Source organism: Phacochoerus africanus, chromosome 9, assembly GCF_016906955.1.
Source record: "Phacochoerus africanus isolate WHEZ1 chromosome 9, ROS_Pafr_v1, whole genome shotgun sequence".
Lineage (NCBI taxonomy): Eukaryota > Metazoa > Chordata > Mammalia > Artiodactyla > Suidae > Phacochoerus > Phacochoerus africanus.
Window position 1 is genome coordinate 21,161,242 of NC_062552.1, and position 21,237 is coordinate 21,182,478.

The window sequence follows — 21,237 nt, forward strand, 5'->3', positions numbered from 1 at the left end:
TCTTTCTTCTTTCTTTCTTTCTTTCTTTCTTTCTTTCTTTCTTTCTTTCTTTCTTTCTTTCTTTCTTTCTTTCTTTCTTTGTGACAGTCTAAGCCTTTCTGGTCCCCTCCCCAACCCAGACTACTTAGACCTAAGATCCATACAATCTTTCGTATATCGTGTCTCCATAGGTGTGCCTCAACAGCCTTCCTTGTTTCCCCAGGTCAATAGACCCCATAAATCTCAACTGCAAAATAGTGGAGAGGCTTTCTTTTCACCAAGATCTCTCTGTTCACTAAAGGGGTGAGAGGTCCAACCTTCCACTAGCTCAAAGCCATGAATGTTGAGAAGGAAAAGCCAGCGCAGTCCAGACCAGATGTTGTTCGAACACTCCTTCACGGCTTTTCTTTTCTTGTGTCCTTCCTTCCTTCCTTTTTTCTTTTACGTTTTCTTTCCTTGTCTATAAACCAATGACAGGAAGTATTCCTCGAAAACTGAAACTGAGCTGTGTTAGAAAAACTTTGGCACAAGGATTTCAACAATCCTGAAAGGAGAGACTAAAATGTGTCTTCAAAGTGGTAACTTTGACTCGTGGAAAGATGAACATGCCACCTCCACACTCCCTACCCCCTTTACTGCCTAACAGACAGCACACATTTCCCTCATCTGATTATTATACATTTTTTTCATTTGTTTCTTGTCTGTTTCTTCCACTTCTCCCGACAGAGATGGGGCCCATGAGGAAGGGAATTTGGGGGCTTTGCACCCAGAGGGGTCCACTTGTAACAACCACTGAGTAGTCGTTACAAGGTTAGAGAAAAGACACATCTGCCCTCTCTGAGGTTCGAACTCAGGACCTTCAGATTATGAGACTGACGCGCTGCCTGCTGCGCTAAGAGGGCAAGTGTCTATAGGCGTTTGCATTGAAGATAAAATAGGAAACTGCATTTGCCAGGCACATCTTTTTTCAGCTTTTAAAGAATGCAATCGTTGCTACTTGAAAATCATTCCATTTAAATCATTGCTATACCTGGATGGATTCCACATTAAGAAATAGTGGAGTCCACACCTTTCCAGGATACACCCAGCAATTGGACACTCTGGCCTGCAGTAACCAAGACTTGTACTGATTTTTGCTGCTCTTTTCCCTCTTGTGTTCCAAAGATCTGCCTCTTCCCTCCCTCAGAGATCTCAGTCACTCTTACACTTTCCTTGGACTCTCCTTATGTTCAAGAGAAACTTAGGAGGTGCCCACTTAATGTTAGTTCACTGACTGAGTAAATGAAAACTCCTCAAATTTGTCTACAGTTCATACTTCTCTGTCTCACCGTACATTTCCACATGGATCAACCTGACTGGAGACATTTCTATCTACAAAACTGAACTTAATAATAATAATAATAAGCCACCTTGTTTGTTTCAGCATTATAATTACAGTGCTATTTATAGAGATGATTTCATATCCAATTGAATTTCAGGAACAAATGTAGATATCATAATTTGCATTTTCCAGATATGGTGGAGGCTCAGAGAAGTTAGCTAATGTTTCCAAGATCCCAGAGCTGCTAAGCAGCAAACCGGAATGGAGAAACAGATTGTTAGATTACAAACTGTGGTCTTTTTTCTCATCCAACTCAGGAGCTCTCTCTCTCTGTTCTCCACAGTAGCCCATTCATACACACACCAGCCCTCTAATTCCCTCCTCCTCCACCCCCCACCCCCCACCCCCCAGCCCCCGGTGCTGGCCTTTTGGCCACAGACCTCCAAGTCAACCCTGGCTCATCTCCTCCTTCAAACCCCGCATCCGCTGAACATTATTGCCAAACAATGAACGTTACTCTCGTGAAGCTGTCTGGAATCGATCACTTCCTTTCCATCCCACTCAGTACATATTTATTGGGGAGCTGCTCTGTGCCACACACTGAGGTTGGCTCGGTTGATTTGGAAGGAATCTGACCACTCCGATTTCTGGAGCGGAAAGGATAAATATGGACAAGAGATGATCCACTTCCGGGTCCAACCCTTTCAATCTTGCTGGCATTTACAGCTAAATCACCGTAAAACACCAGTTTTCTGCTGCGCTCTGAGACTTCTTGGTTTCTTGACTTTGATGTTATCTTGCTTTTCTCCCAACTCTCTGACCCTTCTTTCTACCTCACTATGATTTAACTTTATGAAGTCAGTTAGAGCCAACGGTGGATGGCGTTGTTGCTTTTTTATTATTATTTTTTTAAGTTTTAGATTTATCACTAATGAGAAATGTACATAGCGAACGTCAACTCTGCTCTGTCTTAGAGTCCAAAGTGTCTAATTTTCTTATTTATTTCTACAGATTGGAAGGTTTGCAGAGAAATGGTAAAAGCGCTGGAGAATGTGGGCATCGATCCCACTACCTCTCGCATGCTAAGCGAGCGCTCTACCACTTGAGCTAATTCCCCTCCTGTTGGCCACCTTTTTTTCCCTTCTACTTTTCTAGAGGGCCATCTCTGTTTCTTTATCTACTCTTTCGGGAGCCCAAACTTCAGAAAATGTCAAGACCATCAGTAGGAAATCAAGGCTAGACTAAGACACATCCCCTCAAAAATGCTCCGAGGCAAGGGTGCAGTCAGTACCTATTCCTCTTCTAAGGAAAGAAGAAAGTCGTCATGGGAAATATCTGCCCGCGGAAGTACAGGTTTCAGATTTTCTGGGATGGAAGAGAACATGTTCCAGTTGAGAGGACCCATCCGGCAGAGTCAGGTAATGCGGCAGGAGTATCTTAGGTTTATCACCTCTTTCTTAAACACAAAATTAAAAGAGCGAAGCAACAGAAGTGCGATGATTACTGCCTCCTTTTAGGGGAGGCAGTGCTCTACATTTTCCTGGATGGTAGAAGGCAAGCAAAAGGGATAGTTGTTTCCGCTCGGTTTCGAACCGAGGACCTCTCGCGTGTTAGGCGAGCGTGATAACCACTACACTACGGAAACCCACACTTTAGCTCATTTATAGATATTTATTGGATTATTGCTGAAGTGGATCTTAAAGTTATATGTCTATGCTATATGGGAGAACAAAAAAATACAAACTAGTACGGACATTGAGGGTGTCGATGAAGAGTGAACATAGAATGGAAGGAACAGGAATGGAGGCAGGAATTCCTGTGTTCCGAAATATACCTCCTCAACTGCAATGGTTGAATGTGCCTGCGTTTGTGTATATATGTGTGCGTGTAAAATAGACATGGAAGAAAACAGTAATTGAAAAGCCGGACACATGAAGATACATTGAGGAGAAAATTGTGGAGGGTTGTGAATCTTTGAAAAAAATCCAGGCAGATGGCTTACAGAATCAAGGTAACATTTTATGACATGTCTTCAATTTTCGATGCCAAATAGGCGGGAAACAGGGAAACTTGAAGAGAAATAAATAGAAATTATAGGATATTAAGGGATTGAGGTTTATTCTTTTAGCGCCTGAGATTAAGCAGTAGCATGAGTCCTTTCGCATCTTCGGCCCAGTGCACTGTCTGGTACAGAATATCTCCTCCATAAACATCATAGAATGGATGAAGGCATAGATGAATGAGAAGAAAGAGTTGTGCAGGTAGGATTTACAGTATTTGCATATGCGTGAAGATATTGAATGTAGAAATTTGAGGGAGAAGGATTTAAGGACACTCAGAAGTCTTGAACCTTAGGCAGAAGTGATTTTGAGTTAATGCCTGATGAATGGAAAAATGTATCCACTCATTTAAAAATATTTGTTCTATGCATGTATGAAAGAAGGAAAGAACTGGTATGGAAAAAAACTGCTGATGAGACTACTTTAGATTAAAAGAGAAGGTCACATCTTTTAAAACTAAAAAAAAAAAATTCATGTCTGGTTTTGCTTCTTAGAACCATTAGATCTGAGAAAAATGATTCAACTCCTCTGAAATACAATTTCATCTTTAAGATAGGAATGATGATATTTGGATTAGCTGCTTCTGTGCTTCTCCTCACTCGTGACCAGTGATTCCCACGCATTCTACCCTCCCTACTTACGCTTTTTCCTTTGTCATGCATGACATTGCTGTCGTTTTTGTCGGTGTAGACTGGAACAACTGAACACTGAAGAAACCAAGCAGGATTCGCTGAGAATTCCGTTAATTCTCCAGAGAGCATTGACAAAAGGCAAATATTCCCAAACGGAGAAAATAGAAGAGTAACTCATGCAAAAATGGGCTAGTGTAAAAGGCATTATTAGTCAACTTGTGTCAGATTCATGTCTTCCTATCCTCCCTTATCTTCCCTCTATTCTTCTCAGACGTGTGGTGATCCTCATAATACAACAGTCTCAGGTAGACTGCAAGGAGCACAGCACAGTTTCCCATCCCGCAGAGATGAAAAGGAAGATACAGTCCCAAGCCAGCCCGGAGTCAAACCTGGAGTCTCCTGATCCCTTGTCAGACTCCTTATCCATTGTGCCTCTGGCCCCATTGTCAGTAGCACCCTTTAAACCATTATGAATCAGTCTTTATGAGTTTTTTGCATTTTCCTACGGTCGAATTTCTGGAGGTGGCTGATGTGCTTTTCTGATGCGTCTGTTCTCTGCTTTCCCAGATGAGAGAATATAAAGATTCGCTCTCTACTTTGAAGCCTTATTATATCAATAACCTGCCAGCCTCAGGTCCTTGACCTTGTGGTGAGAGACCTGGAAGCAGTAAATGATGGAGTTTTAGGGCTTCACTGTTGAGAACGGAAGGAAATCGGGAAACAGGGACCAGAGTAACAAACAGAATAATGGAAATACTCGCAAACATAATCAAGGTATTCATTCGTCCCCAATTTGTACTGTGTTCTTTCCTGTACTCCCGGGGTGCAGAGCATTTATCACACTGTGTTGCAAAGAGCTGTTTGCTCAGCGGTCTTCCTCACTCAATGATATATCCCTTGAGGGCCACACCCTTGTATCTGCAATGACTAATTTTACATTGAAAGTCTGCACACGTGAATAAAGAGTTGAGGGAGGGAAAAAAATGCCTGTAAGCATCAGGAAAACAGTTTAACTTATTGTTACAGGCAGGCATCACAAGTTTGTGATTCCATGCTATCCCAATCCAGGTATTTAAATGGAAGGGCAGTGATGTGCCGGATACAGCATTGGTATTCTCCTTTCCTGAATATATCTTTAAGGCTGTTGATGTGCTCTGGGGCTGAGGCTGGGTGTGTGTCTTTAAATCTAAAGCCAAGGATAGTTAGACAGTAAGGCTGGGCTGGAGCTAGTGGCTAAGAAGCAGGCCTTCTAAGTGAAGAGAATGTTGTGTGTGCTGATATAAAAGAAAAAGCGTAGTGATCCATGCGAACACCAGACTGATATTTTTAGTACCATCTCTGTGGCTGGTTTTAAATTTTCCTTAATGCCAGTGATCAGGAGGGCTTAGAATACAATGCTCACAAAATGTAACATATCTAGCCCAAAAATCCCTCCCCAGGAACAGGAAGTGTTCAGTATTAGCTCTATGACAATTCAATCAACAACACTCAACTGGCTTAAACAAAGTGGATTTATTATCGCACATAACAAATGCAGGAGGTAGAGAGGCTACAGACCTTGTTAATCCAGCAGCTCCATGATGTCATCAGGATCCAGATTTTTTGAATCTTTATGTTCTGTCATTCTCAATATATGGAGCTCATACTCTAGCTGCTTTCCCTCCAACTCTCACAATCTCAAAATAAAGTCCAGGGGGAAAAAAAAATCCAAAACCAGACTTCTTTCTTCATCTCTTATTGAGAACAACTTTCTCCTAAATGCTCTGCACTACAGTTCCTCTCACATTGGCTAGATTTGTATCATAAATTCTCACCTAAGCCAATTACTGCCAAGAATATGACCACCATGATCAATCAGATCAATCATAATTCTGCCTCTGGGGCTGCAAATGGGGTCCATCTTCTGCAAAGCCAAGAGAGTAGAGAGAAGCTGATGTGAATAAAATCATATTTCTGTTGGAAAGGAAGAATGGGGGCACTGGTGTTGGTGATCAGCAGTAGAATAGGCAAGCAGTATTAGCTGCTATACCCTGCACCATCACTGTATTTGCTATAGAATGAAATAACTATTTTTTAGCAGTTTTGAGAGCTGAAAGCGCCACTCCTTACATTATTAACTAGAGAGAGATAGATTTCCAGATCTAACCATCAGAGAAGTAATTTGACCTATAGCTTATAGTCAGTATTTGTCTTCCAAACAAGGATATTAATTTGTTCATGATTATTCACTTATACGTCAGAATCGTGTGAGTTTGGCTATTAATAATGCTGTACATCACAGGGTTTTCATGATTGCACAGTAAAATGACACTACAGTTTCTTAATCTGAAGTGTCAGAGACTAACATGTGTATCACAGTGTAGAGATCCGAAGTTCAAGTGGAAATAGCTTCCTCCATCTTTCTCTCCAGGACAGGGCAGGAGTCTTATATTCCTGACTCCAGAAATCAGTAATTCATGCTACCTAATCTGTCTATAAAATACATAACTCTCATTGGTTCCCAGGCTTATTTTTCCAGCTTCTTTAACAAGAGTTGGTATTGTAAATTTGTTTTATCATCATAATCTCTTCATCTCCAGCAAAACATTTTCCGTCTTAACATTTACTCTCTATTCTTATTGTTGTTCACATAGAAGAAATTTGATGTAGGAGAAAAAGAGCAGACTTAGAGAGACTCTGTTACCAGAATATACGAATTTGGACAAACCTCTTAACTTTTTAGTCATCCCATTTATCTGCAAAATGGGGATGATACTTATTTTGCAGGTTGGTGGTGAGATTAAATTACACAAAGCAGGTAAAGTCCTGATAAGGTTTTCATCTGTCAGTAAAAGGTAGCCTTCATTGATAGAATGTCCAAATGCTTCCCAACTGTTTTTTGTTTGTTTGTTTGTTTTGTTTTGTTTTGTTTTTGTCTTTTTTACTTTTCTAGGGCCGCATCTGCAGCATATGGAGGTTCCCAGGCTAGGGATCTAATCAGAGCTGTAGCTGCCAAGCCTACGCCAGAGCCACAGCAACGCGGGATCCGAGCTGTGTCTGCAACCTACACCACAGTTCACAGCAATGCCGAATCCTTTACCCAATGAGCAAGACCAGGGATCAAACCCACATCCTCATGGTTGCTAGTCAGATTCATTAACCACTGAGCCACAGTGGGAACTCCATGCTTCCCAACTTTTTGAGGCTTAATCTTAATAACTCAAAAGGCATTTACTGAATATTCATCTACCAAGGAAAACGTGAAACTCTAAAGAGTCAAAGGTAAAGCTTAGTCCACATTCTTCAAAGAACTAACAGCATGCCAGAGACAAATCTAAATTCATAATTACAATATAACAGTGCTGCTCCAGAAATAGAGAAGAAAATGTGCTGGCAGCCTTTGAGTAGAGCAATTAACTCTGGAGGGGAAGTCAGAGAAGCTCTTCAGACATCATATTTGAACTTAATCTTAAAGCAGAACAAATGTGACCTTGTGAAGAAGGAAATAAAGGGCCAGAGGGTTCAGTACTTGTATTACTAGAATTTCAAGAATGCCTGGTATATTTGAGGAAAGCAGTTTCATGTAGTAGAACTACACTTTTAATCAGCATGGAGAAGAGGAACTAGAGTAAGAAAAGTGGCCGGAAAGGCGAGTTGATGGGGCACGACTAGAGCATTCTAATATATGGCAGTACTATTTTTTCTGGGCACGGTGGTTCATTTCTTATCCTTCCAGCTGGACGTATGCATTTTAATACTTTTTGTATGTAGGATGTGTGTGACATACATCACAATAAAAAACTGAAACATTTCAAAAGACAGGTTGATGCCAACTTGTAAATAACTTTATTTATCAAGATAAGGAATTTATCCTGAAGGCCAGAAGAAGGCAAAATAGGCTTTTAAGGAGCACATTCTCAGCTCTGTGTTTTAGGAAGCTCGAGCTGGGCAGCTTCACAGAGGTAGGCCACAGTGGGGGACAAGCCACATTCAGAGACAACAAAGTCTGGGCAGGGATGACAAAGACCTGGTCTGGTCACGATGACCAGTGAGGAGGGCTCAGGGAGGGGAACGGAAGTCTTGTTGAGGTGGAAAGGACAAGCTTTGGTGATTCATTGAAAGTGATGAGCAAGAGGAATTTAGGATAGTGCTTACATTTTAAGGATTGAGAAATTCCATTAACCTTCAGTGGATAGTTTAAAAAAATAGTATCCTGAGGAAATGAGCTCAAGATTCCAGCTCCCCAACTCCCTCATATAGCCCTGATTCTACCAGAACTTTCTTTGAGTCTATGAGGTAACCCCTGCATCCAATAAATTCAATTTTTGTTTGTTTGTTTTTGTTGAAGGTAGTTTGGATAAGGTTTGTTACATGCAAAAAAAAAAAAAAAAAAGAGTCCCGAATAACACAGTAGTGAAAAGATTCCACTCATGAAATTCCCAGAGAGCAGAAAAAAAATTTTTTATCAAACTCAGGCTTTATAGTGGAGAGAGAGTTTTGTTACTGCTAAAAAAAAACCACTGCCAGGAGACCAGGCATACCAGCAAGAGGGTTGGGAGATGGGTGCCAAGAGAAGAATCTTCAAGGTGAAGAGAAGTTTTTTTCATTTCAAGTCCCCAAGAGCCAAACACTCAACCTTCCCCACACCCCAACTGTGTTTTCTCTCTAATGAATATCTAAGTCCCCGGAATCCTAAGCCATATCTTGAACAATGATTAGTAACCAGCCAACTCTTTCCAGTCTTACGCAGTAATTAAATAAGAGTGTGTGTATAGCTATGAAATCTTGAATTACAGGTGAGACATGTTTCTTCTAAAATCAGCTTTCTCACCACCACTGAGGTTAGGCTAGCCATCTCTACCCGGTGTCCTTTCTGTGACCATTGCTGAGTTCCCACTGACCACTGACATTTGCATAGGTTTCACTTGGATTGGCTGCTGTAAGACGCACTGAAGCCAACAATGATGGGAGCTGAATAAGCAGAGGATTCCTGAGGAAAGAATGATGATGTTGAAGATGAAAATGACTACAACACTTGATATTTATTAAGAAATTTACAGTATGTAAACAGGCTTAACAAATGAGAGTATGATCTAGGAATCTAAAGAGCAGATTACTCTGTGGATCCCATTCTTTACCCCACCCACCTCTCACCCTGCTACAACCCATTTACAATTTCTCTCTCCATCTCCAAGATATGGTTCTTACAGTATGTACAGGAGAAATGGACTCTATGTCTTCTATAAAGGCAAAATTTTAACATTGTAGAGTAGGAGCAGCTGCAATGAGCAAATGAGACATCATTGTCCCAAATCTATATTCCAAAACTAAACAGTACTCAAAGCAAATATTTGGAACCCACAATTAAGTGTTGAATTAATTGTTCTGGATTCAGAACCTAACCCTCAAACTCACAAATCCCTAAGAATACTCACCGGATAAGAAAAATAGTATGGCACTGAATGAAAGGATGAAAGAAGGGTAGAGAAAGGTGATTTTCGCATCCTTGCATAAGTTGGTTACTTTCAAAACATGCAGAGAGTGCAGCAGTAATGCAAGGAACACACAGATACCTGTTACTCAGAAAAAAAAGTGGGGGTGGGGGCAACAACACATCTGGTTAGCTTAGTCTCTGGCCTCAGGGCTAATTCTCAAGATCTTAGGTGGTCATTTTAATTCCCCATACTCTATTTCTTTCCTTTTGTTGTCATTCTTTTTATTACCTTTTCCCTTAGCAGTCCATGAACAACTTCCAAGAGGCTATGCCCAATGGATTACCACCCCAGCCCAGAACCAGAATAATGGAAGGAACCCTCTTTCTTTCATCCCTTACCTATGACGAAGAAGATGATTGTGAAGACAAAGTACTGTTTCCGGGTATCAGGAAGGGAATGAGGTAAGACCAGGAGTATAAAGCTCAGGAAGAAGGAGAGAAGAAGGGCGCTGATCATGAAAATTCGACCAAATATGTAGTCGTCTGAATTAGGGAGGGAGAGGGGAGAAAGGCCAGCAGCTCCCTCTAGGGCCCCCCTTCCTTGTGGGTCTGAATCCCCAGAATACTAAAGAAATTGTACAGAGACTTTAAGGCAGGAACCATTGGCAACTGGTGGGAAGCTTAGGGATGGAGGGAGATGTCAACCACACGAAAGATTTAGCTGATTCTCCCTGGGCTGGTATCCCTAGGGAAGCCTGGTCCCCACACTCATTCTGAAATGAGCCACTGTTACTGATGGAAGTATAATTGCTTCCTTCAGGTGTACTGGGGCAGAAAACGAGACTGAAAATTCCCAGCAAGGACAGGGTTGGAGAAGGACCCTCCCTTTCAAGGCTAGGACTTACTTGATTTTGATAGTGGAATCCAACACTTGATCTCACCACTGCATATTGCAAAAAGAGCGCTGAAAAGGACTTGGGAGCCACTTGGGATTTCTATCCTCACCCAGGTGGAGAGGCTGAAGGCCCACCACAGAAGGGCAGAACCAGTGAAAGTGCAGACGAGGATAAGAATGCGATATGGTTTAACTATCCCACATTTCACACAAAAGGGTGTTGACTGAAAAAAAAAAAAAGAAAAGAAAAAAGAGGAGGAGGAGGTAAATGAGTTAGATTTCCTTAGTTCCTGTGGGATTTCTCCTCATTCTGAAACACCCCTACAAGTCCAACCTCCTTGTCTTTGCTCATCCTCGGCTGGTGAATTTCTCCCTCCCCATCTCCTAACCAAATCCTCTCCAGGTCACAGATTGACCCTGTATCCCCCTCCAGCTAGAACTGAGATCTTTCTCCTTGTTCTATACAACATGTCTGAACCACTTGTATACAACCATCCACAACTCTGTGTTGTCACTATGCTTTTCCCGGGTGTCTGTGTATCTTGACGTCCCCGGACAACCACAGGCCCAACTTCTTAATCTCGCACCACATTTAGCATGGTGCTTTACAGGTAAGGGGATCTCTGTGACTATCTGTTAACAGAAAGGAAAAAAAAAAAAAAAAACAGCATATACCAAATACATTCCCTAGGGCTGTCAAGAGAAGTAGTATTTTTTTCTGATGCTCTCTAGCCTCAACATTCCTGCTCATCATCACTCCCCTCATCACAGCCCCCTTTTCCCTTTCTCTTTCTGTTAATGGTCCCAGTTTACCTTTTCTTTTATTTCTTCTTTTAATTTTTCTGTTTCAGCTTTCATCTTTTGATTACACTTTGTTTTCCACGGCACCTTTTATCACTGAGGCCCATCCTAGCCTTCTCTTCAAGAGCAGAACCTTGTGGTCGCTTCCTGACTCCTCATTGGCAGAAACATCTAGTGACATCATAAACGTGTGAACTCTACTTCCCAACAAAAATGAACCATCCTATCCTACTGGTCCTGTGTTTTAAAAACATTTCATTTCTCAACCTCCTCCACTCAGGAACGCCTTTGTTTTCTTTGGCACATGTGTGCCTCAAAATTTATGGCTTTTGCCTTTAGTTCTAATTTAGTTCTAACTTCTAATACTGAATAGGCAGGAGGACTTTCTTCCTTTATAAGACTGAAACATTTGAGAGAGAATATGGGATAATCAGGGAAATAACCAGGAAGATATTAAGTGGAAACCAGTTTTGTGTTAAGAGTATATAATGATTCATATTACACCCTTCAATTCCTTCACCAGAATGATATTAAAATAGGTAATGACTTCTGATCTCAACCTTATTTGGCAATGATAGACACTCTGCGTGTTTGTTGATGAGGGAATTAACACATAAATGAATAAATGAAAATGAGATGAAAAAGCATAGGGTTGCTAAGAAACTTTGTTTAAAAGTTTCTTAAATGTAAGCTCTGAGAAGGCAGGATTCTATTTGTCTATTCTATCCACATATGTGTTCCAGCACAAGACAGGTGCTAAATAAATATTTGTGGAATGAATGACTAATCCAGGATCAAAAGGATCATCCTTAGGACAGAGGGTTGGCACATCTGTCAGTTTCCCTCAACTGACTGTTTTTGTTGGATGTGCATGAAAGCAATATATTGCTAGGAAAAAGTAGGATGCTAGAATGTACAATAGTAAAGCACATTTCCAGCTTAGCATTATAGGCTTACATGCCAATCAGTTAAACTATTAAAAGAGGATAGCATGAGAATGCTATTGGCTGGGAAAAGAAGGCGTATTTATGGAATCAGAGGTAACTTGACAAGGTAAAGATTGCTTTTGCTAATCATGCGCACATGGAACTTAGGAATAGTAGATGTTGCAAAGACAATATCTTAAGTCTCAAGGTTAGTGGGGGCCCAATTGAGAAGAGCACCATATTCTCTCCTGAGCTTTGAACTGACCCTGGAAAACAAAGCAGATATGCAAATACATTTCTGCTGATGTCAAAAAAAAAAAAGGAATAAAGGGAAACTATAAATATATTTAGCAATAAAATTGTTCACTGTAAACAGTGGTTACTTCCTCTCTCCTTTATATACAGCCTCTCAGTCTACACATTACAAACATAATTAATTACTCCACGTTTGCTTTGAGGCACCCATTCCCTTAAAAAAAGACAACTGTTCCTTGTTTTAAAAGGCTTGAAAAAGGAATCGTGTAGGAGCCAGAGAACCTGAATTCAAATCCTAGTTACGCAACTTACATTTTGGCCAAGCCACTTCTGATAGTAAAGGATTCCTGCTAAATTTGCTGAATGTAATAATGATATTGCTTTCATATAAAGAAAAGAAAGTGGTATAAAATAAAAAGAGTTCTTAGCTCTAAGACATACAAGCTGAAGAAGTTAGGATGAAATGATATGTCTAGGTTTTACTTTAAAACACTCCCACTCCCATCTTCAACCCCCTCCTCCTCCCACCTATATACACAAAAACAGTATTAGAAGGATAGAAGAAACAAGATTGGTTAAATGATGATTGTAAAACCAATTACATGGGAGTTCATTATCTAATTATGTCAACTTATATACATTTGAAAATGTCCATAATAATGTTTAATAATAAGTTTGACATCTCAGTCACCTAAAGGGCTAGAAGCTAATTTCTTTTTCTTTTGTAAACACTCTGTTCACATGACTGAAAATCCAGCCTGTTCTCTCTTATATTCAGTTGTGTTCACTGGTACATTTCCTTTTAATTTTTATGACTTTTCTGGGTCTCTCAGATATAAACTCCACAAGAGATTGACTGTTTTGTTTATTTATACTTATTAATCACAGTGAGTGATCAGAGATTATTGTTTACATATTATAGCAATGAAAATAACTACCCCTGTAGGATTGCTTAGAACTAAATTAAGAAAATAAATGTAAAAGTACTCAAAGAAGCCCTATGTAAAATTTGCTTCAAATCAGCATCATAGTAATTATTGAAAATTTGAATCATTTACCACACTTTATCACACCAAAATTTGATTTTAAGCATTGCTCCATGGAGATCCCTATTGTCTTATTAAGAAAACTAAGTAACTTAAAGAATGAAATTGTTTTAAAGAATCTCTTAGGGCAGCATAAAAATGTATATGTAGTTTGTATTTTTGCCCAAATTAAAATCTAGCAGCACACATGTTAAAATGAGTTATTAATGCATATATTTGAAACTATATTTGAAAAATGCTTGGATTCAGAATATTTAAAAGGTCAATTGGGCCATAAATGGCCAATGATACAAATGAGTTTTAGATTCAAATACAGTTTTCTGATGTTACCCAAATATTACATTTAAAATGATTCGTGGAATTCCCGTTTTGGCTTAGCGGTGGGAAACCTGACTAGTATCCATGAGAAAGCGGTTCGATCCTGGCTTCGGTCAGTGGGTTAAGGATTCACACACACACCCCCGCCCCCTCCCGCTCTCCCCCCTCCCCCCGCCACCCCGCGTTGCCGTGAGCTGCGGTGTAGGTCGCAGAAGCCGCTCGGAGTCCCTTTGGCTGTGGCGTAGGCAGGCAGCTGCCGCTCGGATTTGACACCTAGCCTGGAAACGTCCATCAGCCCCCGGTGGTGCCCTAAAAAGATAAAATAATAATAACAACAAATAAAATAAAATGCTTCAAAGACATTAAATAAGAGGAATACTTGCTTTGAAGGTAGGTTGTCTTCTAACTCGTTAAAGATCACCACCTAACTAACCAAACTAGGAGCTCTAAGCAAATGTGCCCTAGAAGCCCACAGGAATTCTGGAAGCTCACACACTCAGAGATAACCTTCAACAGCGTGGTGGTCCTCCCACCTTCACCCCTTCCGCAAGGACAAACAGGAGGAGAAGCAGCCGGGAGAGAGGCAAACGGAAGGGCTCCGCGACCTTCAGCAGCAGAAGCCTCGCCCACCTACTCTGCCCACTGAAGGTCCTCTTTGGAATGTTCGAGGCAGTCGGTCTCCCAGTGTTTGCACTAAATATCCATCTTCGTTGCCACTAGCAGAGCACCTTCCGCGCCATCGGGATCGGTGTGCTCCGGTGGGGTTCGCTGCTGAACCCATTCCGCCTTTGTGCGCAAGAGGCAGTTACGGGGACTTCGGTGACGGAAGGAGGCACTTGGGCAAAGACGTTAGATATTCCTGCATAAGCCCTGTAATGAGTGACCGGAAGCAAGACACGAGTGCTCCAGTGGCGCAATCGGTTAGCGCGCGGTACTTATATGGCAGTATGTGTGCGAGTGATGCCGAGGTTGTGAGTTCGATCCTCACCTGGAGCATCGTTTTACAATCGCTATGTTAGAATTTGTCCTATAGCTTTCATTCTTACCCAGGTACGTAGAGCGATCTCCGACAAGCCTCTACGGACAGAATGAATGTGTTGTGCCGCAGTGAGTTAACTTCTTTAATTCTTTTATCTTTACCTATCTTGCAAACTGATCTCAAATAAAGAACATCTCCTGATGGCCTCTTCTCACTTTGCTCTTATGATCATCATTCCTCAAGGATTCCCTGGCACAGACTTAGAGATCGCTATGAAACTTCCCAGAGGTGATAAGCATTGAACTCCATTAGAGAGAATCAAAAGTGGGAACTTGGTTGGGGTTCCTGTTTGATGAAAGCTCTAGTTTTGGGGGAAAAAAACCCAAAATACTGATTTCTGAAAACAGCATCACCTGTAGTATCCCTTCCCCTTCATTTTTCCCCTGATGAGCCAGCAACTATGCAGCTTTTATCAACTGAGACACAAATCCTGACATCCTCAGGTGTTCCAACCATCTGGGCCTGGAAAAGGAGGAGTGATAATAATTCCCCAGAGACCAGAGCTCTGTAGAAAAACGTAATAGGAAAAAAACCATATTGTTGTGAGTGAGGTAGGTTGGAAGTAGGTAGTGATTTTGATTTAAAAATATGCTTCCCCACCCAGCTCCACAATGATGCAAGAAGTCTGCCTGGTCAAAGATCTTATCACATGCCTCCCTACTCACCCCAAGAGGGTGAATTGAACTAAGTAATTTGGAGTACTTTTCCTAGCAGTAAATATTATCCCAAACTTGAGAGCACATATGTCCCAACCAGGACAGGTCACAGAAGGTGCATGGAATAAAGCTGGGTCCAGAGAACTCTCTCTTGTGGTCTGGATTCCTCAAGGTTTGGATTTCTTGAAATCCTGCATGTATCTGTACATTGTCCAGTCAGAGTTGTCTCCCGGGGAAGGGTAGGGAGGTCCCATCCAGGAAAGCACCAGGTAATAATAAAAGTGAACACTTTATCATGTCATAGCTCATGCTATCTTGGAAGATGTCAAAGTATATATTTAGGTTATTTGCAGTATTTTGAATCATACTGATATTTTATTTAATATGATTTTAATTCCTTAGATTTAAAAACTAAATCATTGGACTAACTGAGGTAAACTGAGGCACATAAAATTTACTAGAGTTTATTTGAGCAAGTATCCATTCAAATCAGGGAGTGCCAAACAAAAAGTGTTAGGAGGCTCTGCAGGCAAAAGCTGGTGGGAAGGCTTTTATAGAGATGTCAGAAGCAAAGCAAAGAGAGGATTTGATTGGCTATACCTTAAGATTGCTTTATGTGAGAAAACCTGGTTGGTTCCTTGTGATCATTTTTCATTCTTTCTTTCTCTCTCTCTTTCTTTCTTTCTTTCTCTTTCTTTCTTTCTTTTTCTTTTTCTTCCTTTCTTTCTTTCTTCCTTCCTTTCTTCTTTCTTTCTTTCTTTTTTTGTCTTTTTAGGGCCTCACCTGCGGCATATGGAAGTTCCCAGGCTGGGGGTTGAATCAGAGCTGTAGCTGCCGGGCCTACACCACAGTCACAGCAACACAGGATTCCAGCCACATCTGTGACCTACACCACAGTTCACACAAGGTTGGATCCTCAACCCACTGAGCGAGGCCATGGATGGAACCCGCTTCCTCATGGATACTAGTCAGGTTGGGAACTCTGTGTGTGTGTGTGTGTGTGTGTGTGTGTGTGTGTGTGTATGAGAGAGAGAGAGAGAAATTGATCTTAAATTTCATTTTCTCAGATTCCAGTGCACTGCTTCTGGCTTAGGTTTTGGTTAGCTTACCTAGGCTACCAAGGGCATTTAGAGCCAACTTAGTTTAATGGTCTCCTTGTTTAATTACTTTAACAAGTCCCTAACAAAGTGAGCTTTCCTTTCATGGAATAGTATAAAAACATATAGTAAACTCATCCACTGTCAACTTAGTAAAATAAAATTGAACTTTATAAAATTAGAAACTTATATGAAAAGAATAAATATGGTGTCTTGATTTGGGCCACTATAACAAATATCATAGACTAGGTAGCATTTATGTTTTGCAGTCCTGGAGGCTGCCAAGTCCAAGATCAAGTCACCAGCTGATCAGAAGTCTGGTGAAAGCCTTCTTCCAGCCACAGACTGCTGACTTCCTACATGGTGGAAAGGGCAAGCCAGCTAACTGGTGCCTCTTACGAAGGTACTAATCCCATTCATGAAGGCTCTGCCTTCATTAGATAACCATCTACCAAAGGCCTCACCTCCAAATACCATCACCCTGGCCATTAGATTTCAACATGCAGATTTTAGGGGAGCACAAATATTCAGACCAGAAAACAAAGTACATCTATTAATATATATTTTCAAATGCATTTTTTGAGGAAAAAATATCGTCAGAATATTCAGAAAATAACACAAAGTTTACATGATTCTTTCAAGGCTCTATTCAAGTTTCAGTTCTAATCTTGAAATGCCTTTATAAATACAGAGAATAAAAAAATGTATGTGTAACAGCCGTCTTTTTTTCTCATAATGTATCATTGCTTGCTCTGGATTTGCTCCCCACTGCTGTGATCTTGTCTTGGGTGCTAAGCTATCTAATAGAAAAAATATGAAAGTTTTAACTACCTCTCTTGAAGATTAAGTAATTTTATTCCTGGCTTTGAATCTGCCTTTAACTGGAGAACTTCTCCAGGTCGTAAGGATGGCAAGCAAAAGTCTGAAACTGGAGAATGTGGGTATCAATCTCACAACCCTTAGTATGCAAGGCAAGTGCTCTGCATTTGATCTAACTTCTCCTTGCCTGAGAAGCAGTGCCATCAATGTCATCTCTATATCCTTATTTTTTCCAGGTCTTCCTGCATCCATTGGTAACCTTATGCCCACCCAGGCCAAACTGCACAGAATGGAGGTGAGACCATTTATAAACAGCCTCAGGCAGAAACCCCTGACAGCCCAGCAAAGGAAAGTAAAAAACAGCCAGACCTGGAAAATCATGATAGGAAAGCCCTAGCTTCACCCTAATTTGACTTCCTGGACTTCGCCTCAGAGGAAGAGGAGGCCCTGCGCCCGACCTCCGGCTCATTACATAGATCTCTCCAAATGCTCTTCTCTTTTGTAGTAAGAGCTGGGTCATCACTGAATAGAGCAGTTCAGAGACTTCTGCTGGTGTAAAGAAGAGCAAAACTCAAGCATAGCTTCAAAGTCCAGGCTCTACCACATGTGGTTTCTGAAATTATACAAGCTATTCTCATGCATTTTTCCCAAAGGCATTTTTATTTTTCCCCAATATGTTGCTACCAAATATGGGATGCAACCAGAGTGTGACTGCACCCTGTTGCCAGGGCGAGGACTCTACACTACACAGTTGTTAAAAGGGTTTTAATCGGGTTTATAGTATGCTCAGGCACCCAGTTTTCAATCCTTGATGTCTGGGGAGACAGTGGGCTGGAGCTGGTACTCTGGTTACTTAAGCAGGAGACCTCAAACATCCCTGGAGTCTGGCCAGGAGTGAGACAACCCAATCTGAAGTATTTGGGAGTTAAATCACCAAGAGAAGCGTTGGACTGGATGCCAAAAGAGGGAAAAACAGACAGAGGAAAGCCATGAGGAACTGAAGGTTGAGTCTTGAGTTACAAGGCAGGAAATGGAGAGGAGAACAGGGCAAACTATTAGGAAGATAATAGTATTAAACTGCAAGTTTAGGTTACTCAAGCCTTGCACTTTTGTAGAAATTCATGGAGAATAATCTTGCCTCCTGTTTTACACATAGATCATTTCATTTTAAACGACATCTAGAACCGTTCCTGCTTTTTAATAGCAAGAGAAAACAAATAGAAGCATAGGTAATAAGTAATAGCACCATAAACATTAAAAAAAAAGTTGTTCTCTCCCCAGCCGTTCCTGAAAGTAGTGGCAGAATTGGCTGAAGAAAACTATTTATTCTATGAATTATATTGAGAACTTCTAGAGCTTCAAAGATGAATGAATACCCACTTTATTGATTAAAGATTCTTACTGAACAGATGAAAGAATACATAATATAATTTAATGCCTGAGATTAACCGTACACTAATATGGAAAACCAGTTTGGCAAAATGTTGATAATTATTGAAGTATGTGTGATGTACTTGGACGTATTTATACTCTACTCTCTACTTTTGTTTATGTGTGACGATTTGCCAAAACAAAACAAAACAAAACAAACTTAAAGGAAAAGAATGGGCAGCAGTATTAAAGGAAAGACAAGAAGAACAAATGGAGACAGCCAGCAAAGAGCATCATGAGGTTCCAAGAACTTCTCTGGAGCTCCCGGCCCAGAGGAACTCACAGGTTACACCTCCTCATCCCGTCTTGGTGGCAAATTAAATCTTATCTCCATTTTGTGATCTTTCAGGCTAATGTGCTTGGTACATTTCATTCCACCCCAACTAAGACTCCGAGAACTGAATAGGCATTGCTACAGTTCAACAATCAAACATACAGAGGAACAGAATGACTAGAATAGTCTTGCCTTCTAGACCTTCTTTAAAAGGATTCACTTGAATGAATCAAGCCCATCCACACTCAGGGGTAAGGGATCATAAAAGGAGTGTATGTCGGGGTTAGAATCTTGGGAGCCATTTAGATTTTTTTTTTAATCACTAAGAACAAGAACACTGAATGTAACTTAAAATTTAAAGATACCTTTACAGCACCTCTGTCTCTGGAATGGATCCCGTTAGAACCATATTTTCCAAACATTGTGATTTTAAGTCACTTAAAATAGTTCTCTGTATGTTTATGCAAACAATCTAATATACAGTTAGGTCATGTGTTTCAAAGTTGAAAGAAAGCTTTATGATTTTTAAAAATAAGTAAAATATTTACATGATTCTGAAGTTAAAACTTTAATATCAGTTTGTTCGCAGAGGTCTTATTTTGATTAGTATTCTCTCTTCACTCTTCTTTCTTCTACTGTACAGGTGACATTTTTAAAAGTAGGATATTTGGCCTTAAAATTTCATTGTTTTCTTTGAAAATTTAAGCAAATAAATGAAAATATTCATTTTTCCTCTCTTAAACAAAAAGTAATGCATTTCTACTAGTTTGCTTTTTTCGCTTAACCATATAGTTTGCTTGGAGTGTCAAACCCATTTATGTTTAACATTATGACTAATATATTTGGATTTATAACTACCAATTTTCTATTTGTTCCATTTGTTCATTGTACCTTTGATCATTCATGTGACTTTTGTGTTTTTAAATGATTTTTAGGAGGACCATTCATCTTCCTAAAAGTATCTTTTCTTTTCCTTTTTTTTTTTTTTTTAAGGCCAAACCCATGACATATGGAAGTTCCCAGGCTAGGGTCTAATTGGAGCTGTAGCTGTACCACAGTCACAGCATCACTGGATCCAAGCCATATCTGCAACCTCCACGATAGCTCAACAGCAACGTTGGATCCTTAACCCACTGAGCAAGGCCAGGGATCAAGCCTGCGTCCTTATGGATACTATTTGGGTTCATTACTGCTGAACGACGCTGAGAACTCTTATCCTAAACTTTTTTAAACCATCTAGAAGTGAAAGTCCTGATATATATTGCTTTAATTAATATTCAGAGAAAACCATTTCCTAATTTCCATTATGGTATTATATGTATGATATGTTTCATAGTAGGCTGTTCCTCATTTCTCTTGGCTAGATTTTATGAGATACCATTTGTGTTCTGGAATTCCATTATTGTGTGTACAGTTGTACATTATTTTTAATCTATTTTACTTGCATAGCTGTAAATACTTTAAATTTATTTTACAAAAAAAAATAAAAAAATAAATTTATTCCACAAGTATATCTTGACTCTTCCCTATTCTCTCAATAATTACTTTTGGGACTTTGATTAGATGATAGAACTCTCCTAACCTTCACTTTTCTTATTCTTCTTTCCTAATTTCCAACTATTTTTATTGGTGGATAGTATTTTACATAGTTCCCTCAAATCTAGCTTCCAGCTTCCTAATTCTTCCTTCTACTCTGTCTAATAAATCTATTTAAGTATATTTTCAGTGTTTTAATTTTCAGATTTCTTTTAATAATTTCAAATACATTAGAGTTAGTGTATTATTTTCACAGTGATTCACCATCACTTCCTGTGAAAGGACTGTATATTTTTGTCAATTTTCATGTTAATTATACTGTCCTTTCTTGCGAAAGGAATGTAATTCCTCTACCCTTTGCTATCAGAATTGACAATAGGATGAGTCATATGATCGCTTTGCATGCCTCCCTACCTTTGCTCAGGTCCATTCCTCATTCTGGGACAACTTCATTTTTCTCCACCCCTAGAAAACTTGCTTGGCAAGACATCTTCCATATTATCTTTTTTTTCCCCAGGCTTTTATGATTACTCTGATTTGTCAGACTTAGTTTCTATTCTTGTTTGTTCATCTGTTCATTACGTTCATTCCTTTACTTATTTTTTTGAGTCAGTACTTTTTTTTTGCATTTTTAAAAGTATATTTAAGTATAATTGATTTACAATGCTGTGATAATTGCTGCTGTGTTGTGTTCGTTCTTACGAAACAAAGAGATGGAGCTGAACACTTTTTCTCTTTG

General features: G+C 40.0%; 4 non-coding genes across 4 annotated transcripts; 1 reads left to right on the forward strand and 3 right to left on the reverse strand.

The window, feature by feature from the left end:
* Nucleotides 1-808: 808 nt before the first annotated feature.
* Nucleotides 809-881, reverse strand: TRNAM-CAU (transfer RNA methionine (anticodon CAU)). Its single transcript has one exon. It is a non-coding gene; the product is annotated as a tRNA-Met (tRNA).
* Nucleotides 882-2,344: 1,463 nt separating this feature from the next.
* TRNAA-AGC (transfer RNA alanine (anticodon AGC)) lies at nt 2,345-2,417 on the reverse strand. Its single transcript has one exon. It is a non-coding gene; the product is annotated as a tRNA-Ala (tRNA).
* Nucleotides 2,418-2,872: 455 nt separating this feature from the next.
* Nucleotides 2,873-2,945, reverse strand: TRNAV-AAC (transfer RNA valine (anticodon AAC)). The gene has a single exon. It is a non-coding gene; the product is annotated as a tRNA-Val (tRNA).
* An 11,603-nt stretch (nt 2,946-14,548) lies between these two features.
* On the forward strand, nt 14,549-14,642 carry TRNAI-UAU (transfer RNA isoleucine (anticodon UAU)). Its single transcript has 2 exons — nt 14,549-14,586; nt 14,607-14,642. It is a non-coding gene; the product is annotated as a tRNA-Ile (tRNA).
* The last annotated feature ends 6,595 nt before the right edge of the window (nt 14,643-21,237 follow it).